Here is a 13,480-nt window from a genome sequence, read left to right as displayed (position 1 = left end):
GGTTTTACTAGCCTCCCCCCCAGGGTAAGGAAAAACAATGACATCCCATGGATGAGCATGACCTCCATCAAACGTCAGGGAACTTTCCTAAGGCATGTCCACGGTGGGCACCTGGACGGATGATGCCTTCCCCTCTACACATTCAGGGTATTCTTCTCTTGCTTCTAACTGGCTCTAATTGCTCTAACTTCCTGCCTCCCGGTAAATGAGTTTTCCACCCAGAGACCACATGACCCTCCAGGGCAGCACTGCAGCCCGTGTTATCTTGTCAGCAGTCATGAGTGGCTTATTTTACCATGACCTGGACCTCTGTCTTCTACAGTGCCATTTCCATTTGAAACTTCCTTCCTGTGCTGTGTGATCTCATTCCATCTCTCTTGGATTCACTCTATGCAGAGAAGATCTAGTGATAGAAACATCTGGCAAACTTTGGCCAAGGAAAAGACAGGATTTCAGTCAGCTCTATCAGTGGGTTCCCACATCAGTGGAGTCAACCAACCACAGATAGAGCTATTTGCAAAGAAACTGCATCTGTACCAAATGTGTTCAGAGTTTTTTTCCCCTTGTCTTTGTTCTGGAAACAACACAGCACAACAACTATTTACACAGTTGCACTAGGCTTTATAAATAGCCTAGGGAGGAGCTGAAGAGAGGATGTGTGGAAATGTGTATTGTGCCATCCTGGAGGACAGACGTCAGCCTTTGAAGCCTGTGGGAAATCCTGCATGAGTCCTCTGTGATACTGAGAATTATGTGTAGGGACTCATCCTTTTGTTTAGTTTACCATATAGAACAGCTTCATCTGTGACAGAACTCCTGTGTTCTATCTCAGCACAAAGCAAACATCATACAAGCATTCCAAGAACCCCTGGTCCTGGGCCCTGCTCTAGATGAGGGAATAAAGAGTTGCCTGAAGACTTGGCTTTCCAGGTTGGTATCTAAGAGCCTAGAGAGGCCTTTACCTACCCCAGTCCTTAGAAGTGGCATCCAAGAGAGATGTATTCCTGTGCGTTACTCATAATAGTATATGCCAAACCTAAAATTTGTGCTCAGAGGCACTGCGAATAGAATATGGAGTGTTCAAAAATATAATAACCAAAGAGAAAAAATATTAAAACGTTACTTGACGTTGGACCCTCTGCTAACATTAATCATTTTCATTTAACTTCTTTTTTTTAACTTCCTTTTAGATGGGTGGTATTTTGTCTGCATGTATGAGTACCAACTGTGTGCAGTACCTGCAGAGGCCAGAGGAGGGCATTAGATTTCCCTGGGGGCAGAGCGTCAGAGCACACAGAAAGTGAACCTTCCTGTGGGTGCTAGGAATTAACCCCCGGTCCTATGCAAGAGCAGCCAGTGCCTTTTTTTTCAACCCATGAGCTGCCTCGAAAGCCTCAGTCATCCTCACTCAAGTGAGAATTAGCTTTCTTATGTGAACTCTCTTCAGGTGGGTGCACTTTGGGAAAGGACTTCTGTTAGCTAATTAAAAATAACTGTGAAGCATAGAGCTTTGCCCCCAGCAAGCTAGCTGTGGCTGAACGTACGGGCATCAGACTGATATCACGGTCAGAGGGTCAGGTGGGAGGATTCAGTCATGAGCAAACTGTGCTGTACAGGGAACCTGGAGGCTTCCCTCAGGATCATAGTGTCAGAGTCAGGAGACCCGTCACTGTGAGAGGGAAGACTCAGTCCTCCTGTCCACCGTCTCAGTGTGTGTGCTGTTCGCAAGGTATTTCTTTCCCTTCAACCGTGTTGTTTACTGATTTAAGAGGGAAGTTTTATATCCCCTTACAAGAAAAAGAAGCAGGGAACCTGGTGAGGGATTATCGAAAGGACAGCAGTCTTGCTGGCCCCGCCTAGGGACGGAGCCTCAGAAATACTGTTTATGAGATTATGTGGGGCTCTTGAAAATCCAAAGAAGTCTTACTTTGACAAAACGTTTTTCCATCATCTGGTTAGAATTTCTGGGCCGGTGAGCTCAGATATACTGTTTCCTGTGCAGCCTTTCTGCGAGCCGCTGGCGCGGCGGCAGAGGAGAGGTCATTATTCAGCAGGATTCAGGAATGAGACGCAATTATGGGGCCTGGGCATGGGGACAGATGATATCTCATCCACAGCCAGGGAGCACAGAAGGCTGCTTGTCTGCCGTTGGGAGCCGCTGATTAGATGTGACCTGTGTGTCTTCTAAGTGACTTTTCAGGTGCTCTCCTGTCTTTAGAAAGAAGCCATTGTGGCCCTAACAAAGCAGAGAGACTGCTGCCCTTGGTGGGATGAATTTTCCGGATGGACACTGAACTTCTTTTTTGCAGACATGTGCACATACACACACACACATACATACACACACACCTCCCAAGGCCTCCTATCTGGTGCCAGGGGAGAGGCCTCTGAGACCTGAGGAGGCTCTGGAGCTGGGTGGAGGATCTGCACACTTCAGTTTCTCCTTAGCGTTGGGGACGGGGCGTATTCGGAAACTGCCCTGGAATTCGGGTGAGGTGCCTGGGTCTCACATGTGCTTTCTTTGGCCTAATCTGCCTAATTGAGACCTGCTTTCTGGCTGGCTGCCAGCGTTCACAGCACATGTGGGCACCAGACTGGCTTACCTCTATTTCTGTCGACTGAGTGATGCCATACGGCCCACCCCAGCCTCCTGCCCTGCGGGAGTCACGTGTCCAGCCAGTTTGCTTGGAAAAAATGAATTGAAATTTGTAGTGCACAAATATAAGGAGTAGGTGCCCTGTTTCTACGCCTATGGCTGTGCTCCACCAGTGGAGATGAGAGAACAGTACCTGGCAGGCACTGTTTCTCTTTTACCAGATAGCTCCAAACCCACCCTTATCTACTGAGCACCTGTCAGGTTCCCACAGCCTTGGGGACCGCAGGCAAAGGTCCCTGAGACTTTAGTTAACACCAGAGAGAGAGTGCCGTGTGGACAGAGAATTGTCATTAAGACAGCACTGAAGTAGATCTATGACAACTGTCAGGGATCAGCTCAAGGAGGGAGAGGGGGACTCATCCTGTGCTGGGAGGCAGGGAAGCAGCTTTGGAAGAAGCCGTTCCTGCTCAGAAGCTATGACGAGCGCGAGCGTGTGTGTGTGTGTGTGTGTGTGTGTGTGTGTGTGTGTGTGTGTGTGTGTGTGTGTGTGTGTGTGTGTTGGTGCAGGCACTTTCTAGCCGAGAATCGGAATTTCAATCATGTATGTTAACTATTCGCACCTTCCAGTTCGTGCGTTCATACACATACCTGGCCACAGGAACTTGGCTGTCATCCCAGTGCAAAACATGAGACAGTGGGACTCTGCCCATGATTTACACAGTCTTAGGAAACTCATTCTATTGCACTGTTAGATGTTGCTTACTGTGACAACGCACAAGGTGAACTACACTTGATTGCGTGCCTATTTACACAGACAGGTACCCGTTCACAGAGCTTGGTGCCATCTAGGCTTGCAGACATCCACAGAGGTCTTGAATCATGTCCCTCGAGGTGAAGTATACAGGGTGGGGGTAGAGGGTGAGGGGATGAAAAAGGAGAGAGAGAGAAAAAGCAGGATATTACAATTGAGAGAAAGAGAGAGTTTACAGCTTCTACGCATGTACACAGGTTTAAGTATGCGTGTTTACATTTAAGTACAGGAAATATTGAGATCTTTAAAGTTATTTTTTTAATTACTAAAGCAACGTGATGAATTTACAAAGAGAACTGAGTTGAGCTGACCTTTTCTTTGTGAGTATGTACTTCCCTATTGGTCAGGTTTGTAAGTATCTACCAGGAGAACAGAATAATATTTTAGTGCCTATATACTACATGAAGTAAGGGAGACTGTTGTCTGTCTGCTATCCATTCACCTCTTTTAGACACACTCTTCAGAGCTAAAGTGTTTTATTTCAAGGAAGCGTAGAAGCAGGGCAGCTTCTCCAGCAGACCTCTTGATTGGCAAAGTTGGGAAATTACTCTGTTATCCATCCTATCTTGGTGAGTCCAACGTTTTATACCTAAACTGCTTTATTTCATAACTTGCATTACTATAAAAATATCTTTTTAGACCTTAAGGCATTTTCTAGATTAAGCTTTTATGTCTCCCAACCTTATAAACTTTGCATCTCTTTTGTAAGTCCCTTTTCTGAGTTTTCAAAGAAAACAGTATGACTATCTAGTCTTTAATCCTATCAGAAATCTATGAAGGATAAAATAGTACTTGACTAAACAGGAAGTGCAGAGCAAGCAACTTCCAAAAGCATAGAAACTACAGAGACGCTGGCTACCTCGACAGTTACCCAAGATTCCTCTGCATCACTCAGGCATCCATCTTTGTCTTACAGGCCCAGAATATCTGACATACTTTTCCATGACACAGGAATTTTGAAGGACTGACCTACCTTGTCTTGGCAAAGTTTGGCAGTCATCTTCTTTTGTAAGCAGATGAGGTGAGGGCAGTTTCTTGCCCAGTGGTTAATTTTGCCACAGTGAAAGCATATGGAGGTTCTTCGATGCCCATCATTCTTTTGTGAAGTAAAATGGTGCTGATAGGAGCAGATGTGTCTCAATGTCATGAAAAGCCCTATGTTACTAAAACATCTTAAATGCCATATTCTGTATGTCTCCAAAGTGTTTGAAGAACACCTATCTATCTAAAATATATACATTTGACCTTGAAAACATGACTATAAGTTTAATTATTATAGATGACTCTTAGCCTGCATTTCTTAATAATCCCAAATTGTTTGAAACAATACCTTTCAAGCACTAGAACTTTACATTACATTTTAAAGTGAGCTACATAGATACAACACCTTAAACAAAAGTAGAAGCATTTATATGTATGTTAAAACAAAAATAACCTTAAATTTGTATCAATATACAAATATCCACACCAGTGTAAAATATTTGCAATTAATAGTTGCTTTTTAGTTTAAAAATAGATTCAACAATATATCCTTTTTGTCATATCATTTCTATATCACCCTTTTCTTTCTTTTCAGAAAGAGATCCCTGAATCTAACCTCCTTCACTAATTTTTTCCCTATGATCAGTAACAGCTTGCAACTAACCCCCCTAAACAAAGACAAACATCCACAACCCATCAAATGACTAACCCCTATCACCTCTTGGGAATGTGGACATCATGTTCTTAAAATTACATCCTGTTGTCTGGGGGTGAAAACATCTTTAGGGGATCCTGAGAAAATTAAGTTAATGATTAAGTCCTGGGAGAGTAAGCTATTGTCCAGTCTCTGTGGGATGGGAAAACACAGAGCTTATCTGAAGTCCTGGCTGGAGTAGTCTATGAGGTTAGACCATCTCAGCTAGCTGGTTTGAAGTTGACCTGAATGCAGATTTTTGAGGAAACTCTAACAGGCATTCTGAGAGGTTGGATCACCTGGGCTACTTGTCTTCATTGGTGTCTAGTCCTTTTTTTTCTGAAAACACACAGACTTTTGAAAGGTAGCATTTATCCCTTGCATGAACACAAGTATGGAAAGTGTGGTATGCATAAGTCAGTTAAAGATGATTTTTTTAATTCTATGTCCAAGCCAGTGAAACGCATCTTTATAAGTCTGTTTGGACTACACTGCCAAACTGTAATATAAGTCTCTAGTCACGCCATATGAAAGGATGGCATGTAAATAATAAGTCATGAGGACGATGTAACAAACAAGGTTCATCATGTCTCATCCAGTCTCAGAGCTGTCCCCATGTAGAGGGATAGGCTTATATGTCACCTGTGCTGTAGTCTTTCTGTTCCTTCCTTCCTGTCCATAGCCAATTAAATCTGGTCCTTATTAATCTTGAAGGAGTCCATAGCTTTTTATTTCCTGTGGAAACAAAGGCATAACCTCTCCCCCAAGACAACGCATTTCTTGACTTCCACTCTGAAGTTGAGACACCCTTAAAATATATAGGCTGGTTTAATGTAGCAGGTTTTTTTCCCCTCCAATCCAATGTCTCTCAGCAGCATTTGCCTTTTGCTCATCAGCATTTAAAAAATTCCAAGTCAGCAAATACCATGCATCCTTATGTGTCTCATTTTTTATGTTACTTTTTATATTGCTTTCTCTTTAAAGATTTAATTTTAAACCCTTTATTTTTTATATGACTGTCTATACCCATTTCTTTTCTTTCTTTAGCACCTAAACACATTTTCCAAGCATACTGTATCTGTCCACATACCCACATACGGACACTCAGACAGACGTAATTAAAAAATTTTACATTCCCAATGGAATTAATATAAGCAAGCAGACAACGATGTGGTACTTTTAAATTATAAAAGAAAAAGGCACATCGAATAATTCTGTATCTATAAAATATATTATCAAAAATAAAGAAACTAAAGAGTTCTTTTTCTAACGTACGAAAGTGGGGAAAATCATCACTGGCACCCTCAGGCACAAGGAAAATGATACTAGATGAAATTATGAATCGTCACAAGGGATGAGAGAGTTAGTAATCATATAACTACATGATAGATACACTTTTTCCTACCATTTATTCTTAAATCTCATTGTTTAAACAAAAATTATTTTTAAGTTATGTGAGGTTTATGGCATGTAATAACAAAATGAGTTGGCGCCCAACTACCCTCTAAATATTTACGTTTATTCCCAGTGACAAATGCTGCTCTCAGCCTTCACAGGGAAGGAAGTTTCTCTGATTGCAGAAGTCACGGCTGCCCAAGTCGATGGGAATCGGTGACATCTCAGGGCTCAGCCTTTAAGAAGACAGACATTCGCCGTGTTCCCTGCCTGTGCCTCAGGGAGTGACACAGAAGAGGGAGCAGGAAGACTCTAAGAACCAGACTGTAGGGAGAAGGTCTGGGAAGAGCTGGCCTCTGGGCATAGCACAGCCATTGCGAACACAGTCTCACCGCAGCAGGGGTCGTGCCTGCACTGAGCCTGCCCAGTCTGGGCATGTCAACAACAGTCAGCCACGGATCTGGGAGGAGCTTATACATCGTCACTACCTCTTCCTGCTGAACTACGGGTACTGGTGGATTCTGGGGGAGGGACAGCCATCCGTCTTGAATGGTGTTCCCACTGGCAAACCACCAGGCTCCAGCAGGTAGCTCTAAACCGGTGATCACACAGAGTGTGGAAAGGACAGGAACGTGAGGAAGGGAACTGGGAAATTGGGGGAAGGAGGGGGGAACGGGGAGATGACAGGAGTTGGAGAGAGAGAAGAGAGGATGGGTAGGGCGAGCCTCAACCGGAAGCGTTGTGCACACGAAGAGATGTGGCGACCACAGAACCATTGTGGAATAATAGCAGCGCGAAGCATGATAAAGTTCTCACGCGAGTAGCAAAACACACGAATAAATAGACTGTGGTGAGTCAAGGGTGAACTATAACCCGTAACCGACCGCCCACTTGACAAAGTAAGGACTTCAAGCTATTAGCTAATAAAGAAGACAGTGAAACAAAAGTTTGCTCGGTACAAAATGAAACATAAGAAGGCTTTTTTGTTGTTGTTGTTTTGATTTTGTTTTTAACAGATAATCGGTAAGCCAAACAGGAACCAAGTACCAAGGTGGTAACGCCTAACACAGTTCACATTAATAACCAAATGAAGCGTGAATAACTGAAATAGCCTAAGGTGAAAAGGCAAAGACCTTGAAGAGCTGAGGGTGTAGTTCAGTAGGAGAAGGTTCCCCCCCTCCCCCCGGCTGAGGGTGTAGTCCCCCCCCCACTGTGTGAGACCCTGGCTTCCACCTCCAACAGCACAGAGACAAAACAAGACTCCTAAAATATCAGATAGACTAAAATTCAAGGATCAAATCATCGGCAACATGAAACACGGGCTTGCGTGCGATATAAATCAGGCGTGCGATGCAAAGGTAAAGGTGCATTGATTAGAAGAGAAATATTAGTGGGGGGAGATTATGACAAAGCCACACTAACACTGCTGAATCTTCGAGATGACCCCACAAATCCAGCATCACAGCTGAAACACCAGCAGTAACTAATAGAAACAGGTGTTGACAGGGAAAACCTGACCAACGCTGTAAGGATATCCTGGTTGACACAGGCCACTCAAGGAGGCTTGCAGAGAATAATTACCAACATGGATTCTGCCGTGAGCAGAAGTCAAAGGACGGAAGGCACTCCAGGTGTTGTCTCTGACCCAACTGAGAACAACAGAGCATTATCTGGAGGGAAAGGATAAAAACTTAATGTCACGTCCGATGAGCTGTAAGTAATGAAACAATTTCTAGTCTTGGTACTCAGGGCAGTGGGCCCTAAGCCAGTGAGACCCCATTTCTCACACCTCTATAAGCACACATTTCAAAAGCCAGAAGGAGCAGGTTCTAGTGAGAAACCCCCACGTAGTATCGGGGGATTCCACCTTGGTTCAACCACACTGGCAGCAATCTATAGAGCGGATGCTGGGGAGGAAGCTTGTTGGGCCTAAGAAAGGCTTGGATGTGAGGCCCAGTGTAACCTCCTAAGCCTGACTTGAATTTAGGGCTCAGATGTGAGGCCCAGTGTAGCCTCCTGAGCCTGGCTAGAGTTTAGCGACCTGTCTCTAACCTGTAACCTCCACATGGGGGTGACTCAGCCAGATCTAATGCAAGATTGCCGCCTGCCTAGCTACCTGCCTTCTTAGTGGAATACTATCTGAGATGGGGCTTGGCAGTGCTTTCCATAGTCAAGAATTTCACTTTTTGGGGGGGGGGGGGCTTCTGCTGTGAATATTTAACTCAGCTACAACAAGGAAACACAAACAACAGTCGCAGCTGCATGCCAATCAAGCGTTATTTACAAAAATAGGCAGCAGGCTAGAACGGGCCTGTCGATTTCCTGACCCTTAATACAACGTGTTAGTCACAGATTTATGAGTGTGTGACGAGGAAGCGATTAAGGAGCATACACATATCCATATGTGCACACACTTACACACATTCGTTGTGTGTGCTGTGTTTCAAAGCCAAAACTCTAAAACATACCATTTCAGCATCTAAAATAAGTCGATACTTGGTGTATATATTAAGATTCCCCAAGGGTACCTGGCCAATGCCACGCACTACACAGCCTTGGGACACAGCGGTGGCATCCATAGCTGGTGGGACTTTTGGGTTCTTGTTTCTCCGTGACCCTAGTATAAGCAGCCATTCTCCCAGTAGATTCTTTGGGCCCCGCATTCTGCTTGGGTATCCCTGTCGCCCCTCTACGCAGAAGCCGCCACCCACCCTGTCATCGGCAGCTGCTCTGGGCTACCTCACTGTGGCATCTGAAATTGAACTTGTTTCAAGTCAGTCTGAGACTCTACCTCACCGTTTTGTCCCCTTGAACGAACTGCTCTCAGTCTCTGGGTCTGCCTCTTCGTCCGGCAGTGGGTGTAGGACATGACTGTAGATTTGATCTCACGCTTGCAGCCAGTAATTAATTTAACACATACAGCGCTCAGAATACCTCCCGTGTTGGTTTTAGTTATTGCTATTATCAAAGGATTAAGTTGATTGCGTTACTTTCACATGTTTAACGCTGCTTGCTTTCACTCCAGTGATACTCCCTCTTAGAAACAGTGACCTCTGTTGAAAATTTGAAATATAACCTAGAATAATTTGGGCTTTATTTTCACGAGTGTTGCCCTGCTCCCTGCCCTCTTCATTTCTTATTTTTCTATTATTGTTCAGCACAAGTATGATAAAAATTACCCACATCTGTTATTTATCTTTCTGCCCGGGGCAAGGCAAATGTGTATAGTTCTCCTCAAGATAACAGGAACCATATGGAGCCAATGGAATTATATATATTATCAGTTTACAAATTTGAATTTTTCCAAAGATTGTCCACAGGCTGCCCTGGGTTCTTGGGTGTAAGAGTTTACTCTGGCGTGTTTATACTCAGCAAAGTGTCAGTGTGAAACACACTTGCAGCCACCACCTCCCTGGTGAGGGTTCACTGTGGTTTGCTGTGGGTTCTGGGATTTTGCACCTTAGTGTTGCCTTGCAGGCCAGACCACACCCCAGTGGCCAGGCCACACCCCACCCAACATAAGTTAGGATCTGCGGAGTAGGAGCAGCGGTGTCAGATTTTGTCCTTTTGCTTTTTTGGTTGTTGTTGTTGTTCCCCCCCAGATAATACGATTGTTAGAAATGCCCCACCCAGATAATACGATTGTTAGAAATGCCCCACCCAGAGCTTCAGAACTGAAAGGGGGAAAATAAAGAGTCAGTCGGTTTTGGTCACTGCATGGGGAAATGCTCACATTGAAACATAGTAGTTTTGGCAGTGATTTTGTGTTCTAATTACATCATACATACATATATCTAATAAAAAAAGCTTATTCAAATGCCAATTAACTCTAAAGTGATGGCCCTCAAGAATGTAAGCATTGAGTTGACAAGGCCCAGAGAATTCAATCTTGCCTATCAGAGAGAGAGAAGAGAGAGAGAGAGAGAGAGAGAGAGAGAGAGAGAGAGAGAGAGAGAGAGAGAAGAAACTCAATCCATTCATCCAATTTTCAACTCAATTGCTATTCATTCAACAAGTTCCGTCCTGGACTTAACACAAGCTTTGTATCTGTCACCCTTAATCATATGCAGTTGGCCTTCAAACGGAGACCAGAAAGTGACCCAGGAGTTACGTTCCAGACACCAGCTGGCTCCAATTCGGCGTCCTAGAGGGAGCTGAGCCCAACAGTGGGTCACTTTTCAGAGGATGGCCCTGTGACGCCGCTCCGAGGACAGCCTGCTTTGATCTCCAGTGGGCATTTTCACCCTCGTGGAAACCTCTGGGGCCATAGTCCCTGACAATGGGTCTCAGTGTCTATTAAAACCTTTTTCCCAAGCTGTCTCTCCCTGCAGAGGAACAATGAAGTATTTGAAATCTGACCCGCAGCCTCATTGCCTTCCAAAGTCAGGGTCCTCATCTCCAGTTTTTGAAAACCTAGTTTTTAAGGTTTCAGTACACACACATATTAAGCATACTCCCCGCTTCCATTTCTTACCTCTGTCCCGTTTAAGCCACCTTTGTCTCCCCCAAACAGCTTTTCTTCAGTTAACTTTCTTTGAAATTAATCTTCCATTCTCTGAGGATAGTACACATGTGTACAACGAAATATGGTTATACTTGGCTGCCTTTTCCCCCCTCCCCTTGCTCTGTAGCTTCCCAACACCTCCGCCTCCTAAGTCAACGTCTTATTTTATATTTTGATAGACAGCCAAGTTCAGGTAGCGCTGTTCAAAAATGAGCATGGGTACTGGGCCATCCATTAGGGCATGGGGGAGTCTGCCAGGGGCCACATCCTTAAAGAATGGTCTCACTGCCTCCTCAGCTGTCAACAGTCAATGACGCCTCAGCTCGGGACAGGCCTATCACTCATCCAACCATCTATGCTAGGGTTTTGGCTGGCTTGGTCTCATGCCTGTTATGGGAAGACAGCCGTTACCATTTACGTCTATGAGTTCATGAGGGCTACGGCCACGCCCTGTCCAGAAGACAGCACTCCACTGTCCTCTCCCCATCGTACAGCCCCTACATTCCTTATGCTTCCTCTCCCATGGTGGTCCCTTAGCTTTGGTGCCAGGGAGGGTGATACAGATGCCACAGTCCTTCCATCTCAGCACATCGACCAGCTACAGATGCCTGCATGAACTGACTGACAGAGACTCTTCTCCCGCCAAGGTCTCTTAACTCGTGCAATGATGGCTAATCTTCGTTGTCAGCTTGACATACCTGGGACAGCGACTTATTTTCCTGTGCTTAAAATAAATGAAGAAGAAGAAGAAGAGGAGGAGGAGGAGGAGGAGGAAGAGGAGGAGGAGGAGGTCCAACTTGGCCTCTTCTCTCTGAATGTCACATCCCCTGGCCTGAAGTACACAACTACAACACTTCCTACTCAGAGACAACCTCTTGTTCGGGACTGTCAAGCATTTCATGAGGATATGCAGTTCTAATAATTTCCCCAGGTGCCCCAAGCCTCACGGGGAGTTGGAACTTTTCTGGGCAGTATGCCAGTTCAGACTGCACCCTGCTTCGTCACCCTCCCCTTCCTGCTAGACAATGAGCTGAGAGCCACGTGCCTGCCTCTGAGGCCCGTCTGGGAAGTCCTTCTCTAGGAAGCTGGGCTCTGCTGGGGGCTACTCCTACCAGAGGGCTTCCCTTTTCCCTCTCCCTCTTCCCCACCCCACTCCCTTTACCCCCCCTCCTTTTTTTTTGGTTTTACGAGACAGGGTTTCTCTGTATTGTTTTGGAGGCTGTCGGCCCAGCCCGGCCTCGAACTCACAGAGATCCTCCTGCCTCTGCCTCCCGAGTGCTGGGATTAAAGGCGTGCGCCACCACCGCCCAGCTTATCCCCCTTTTTTCTGTTCCTCCCTTTCAAGCTCAAACCTCTTCAGTGATCTAGTTGCGATGATGACGGTGGCTGGGTTTTGAAATGAGAAGGATTCAGACATGAACTCCAGCTGCTCTACATTTAGGTCTCAGTGGGTTTATCTCCAAAGCAGCTGTGCCAACGGGGACTGAACACACAGAACTGTAACAAAAACCACCACAAGTGTGTGTGCACCCGAGGTCACAGCCCCGAGGAGGCTGAGGGAGGAAGGAGCCCTTGGATCAGAGAGGTTCGGCCCAGGGTCGACGGCACCGCAAGACCTCAGGTATAAAGAGACAGATAAGTAAGTAAATAAGTGAAGAGTAAAGGAGACAGCACATTTAAAACATTTAGGGCAGAGCCTGGAATATGGAAGTTACTGAAGCCATTGCTGTTAGTAATGCCCGTGTTGTTCAGGCTTGGTCATTCCCAAGCTCACACTGTTGGGTGACAGCAAGAGCTGTTTGCACACACCTGTTCACACGTCTTCTCTGCTGGGTTCTCCGAGCCCCACGACCACAGGGACTGGTTCGTTTGACCTTGCTTTCGGCACGCAGCATAAGGCTGGTGAGTGTTGGCGGTACTTGGAGGAACCACGTTGACACACAGCTACCTTTTCAGACTTCCAGCCTCTAGACAACTCATCCACAAACACCACTGAATAAAGCACGGGCTCTGCCGCAGTGTCCTTGTCTGTGGACAGATCTAAACTCCAGCAAATGTAGTCAAAAACAGAAGAAAAGTTGATGAGCTCGCCGCCTGGGAAACAGACAATGGCTTGGAAGCCCATAGAATGGGATGATCTGTTTACTTTTGAGCAGCATTGCAAGAACTTTAAGATGCCAACCTTGTGTAGGGAGGAGGCCCTGAAAATCTCCAGGTGGGACTTAAGGGCCCTGGTGTCAGTCCTTAATTCCCTCATGGACATGAGTGATCTAGCATTCCCGATGCATCCTGGATGTCAAGTGTTTGCTGGGTTCTCTGCAGGTGTCATTTCCAAATCTTAATGTGGTCCTAGGAGCAGTGATGCCTTTAATTACAGCTAAGAGACTATTTAAATTAATTGGTTGCTTAAACATTGAGTGTTTCATAGAGAAGAAAATGAAAAGCAACAGCTCAGGTCTCACTTAGCACTTCTGCAATGGCACAAAAGACCCAGGCTCT

The 13,480-nt window shown here is 45.5% G+C and overlaps 1 long non-coding RNA gene across 1 annotated transcript; it reads left to right on the top strand.

The window, feature by feature from the left end:
* Positions 1 to 851: 851 nt before the first annotated feature.
* LOC121143790 lies at positions 852 to 10,797 on the top strand. The gene is made up of 2 exons (XR_005881115.1): positions 852 to 930; positions 10,548 to 10,797. It is a non-coding gene; the product is annotated as an uncharacterized LOC121143790 (long non-coding RNA).
* The last annotated feature ends 2,683 nt before the right edge of the window (positions 10,798 to 13,480 follow it).

This window comes from Mesocricetus auratus, unplaced genomic scaffold (assembly GCF_017639785.1).
Source record: "Mesocricetus auratus isolate SY011 unplaced genomic scaffold, BCM_Maur_2.0 Super-Scaffold_100013, whole genome shotgun sequence".
Taxonomy (NCBI): domain Eukaryota; kingdom Metazoa; phylum Chordata; class Mammalia; order Rodentia; family Cricetidae; genus Mesocricetus; species Mesocricetus auratus.
Note: the sequence above shows the minus strand (reverse complement) of the source record. Positions and strands in the feature narration are given on the sequence as shown.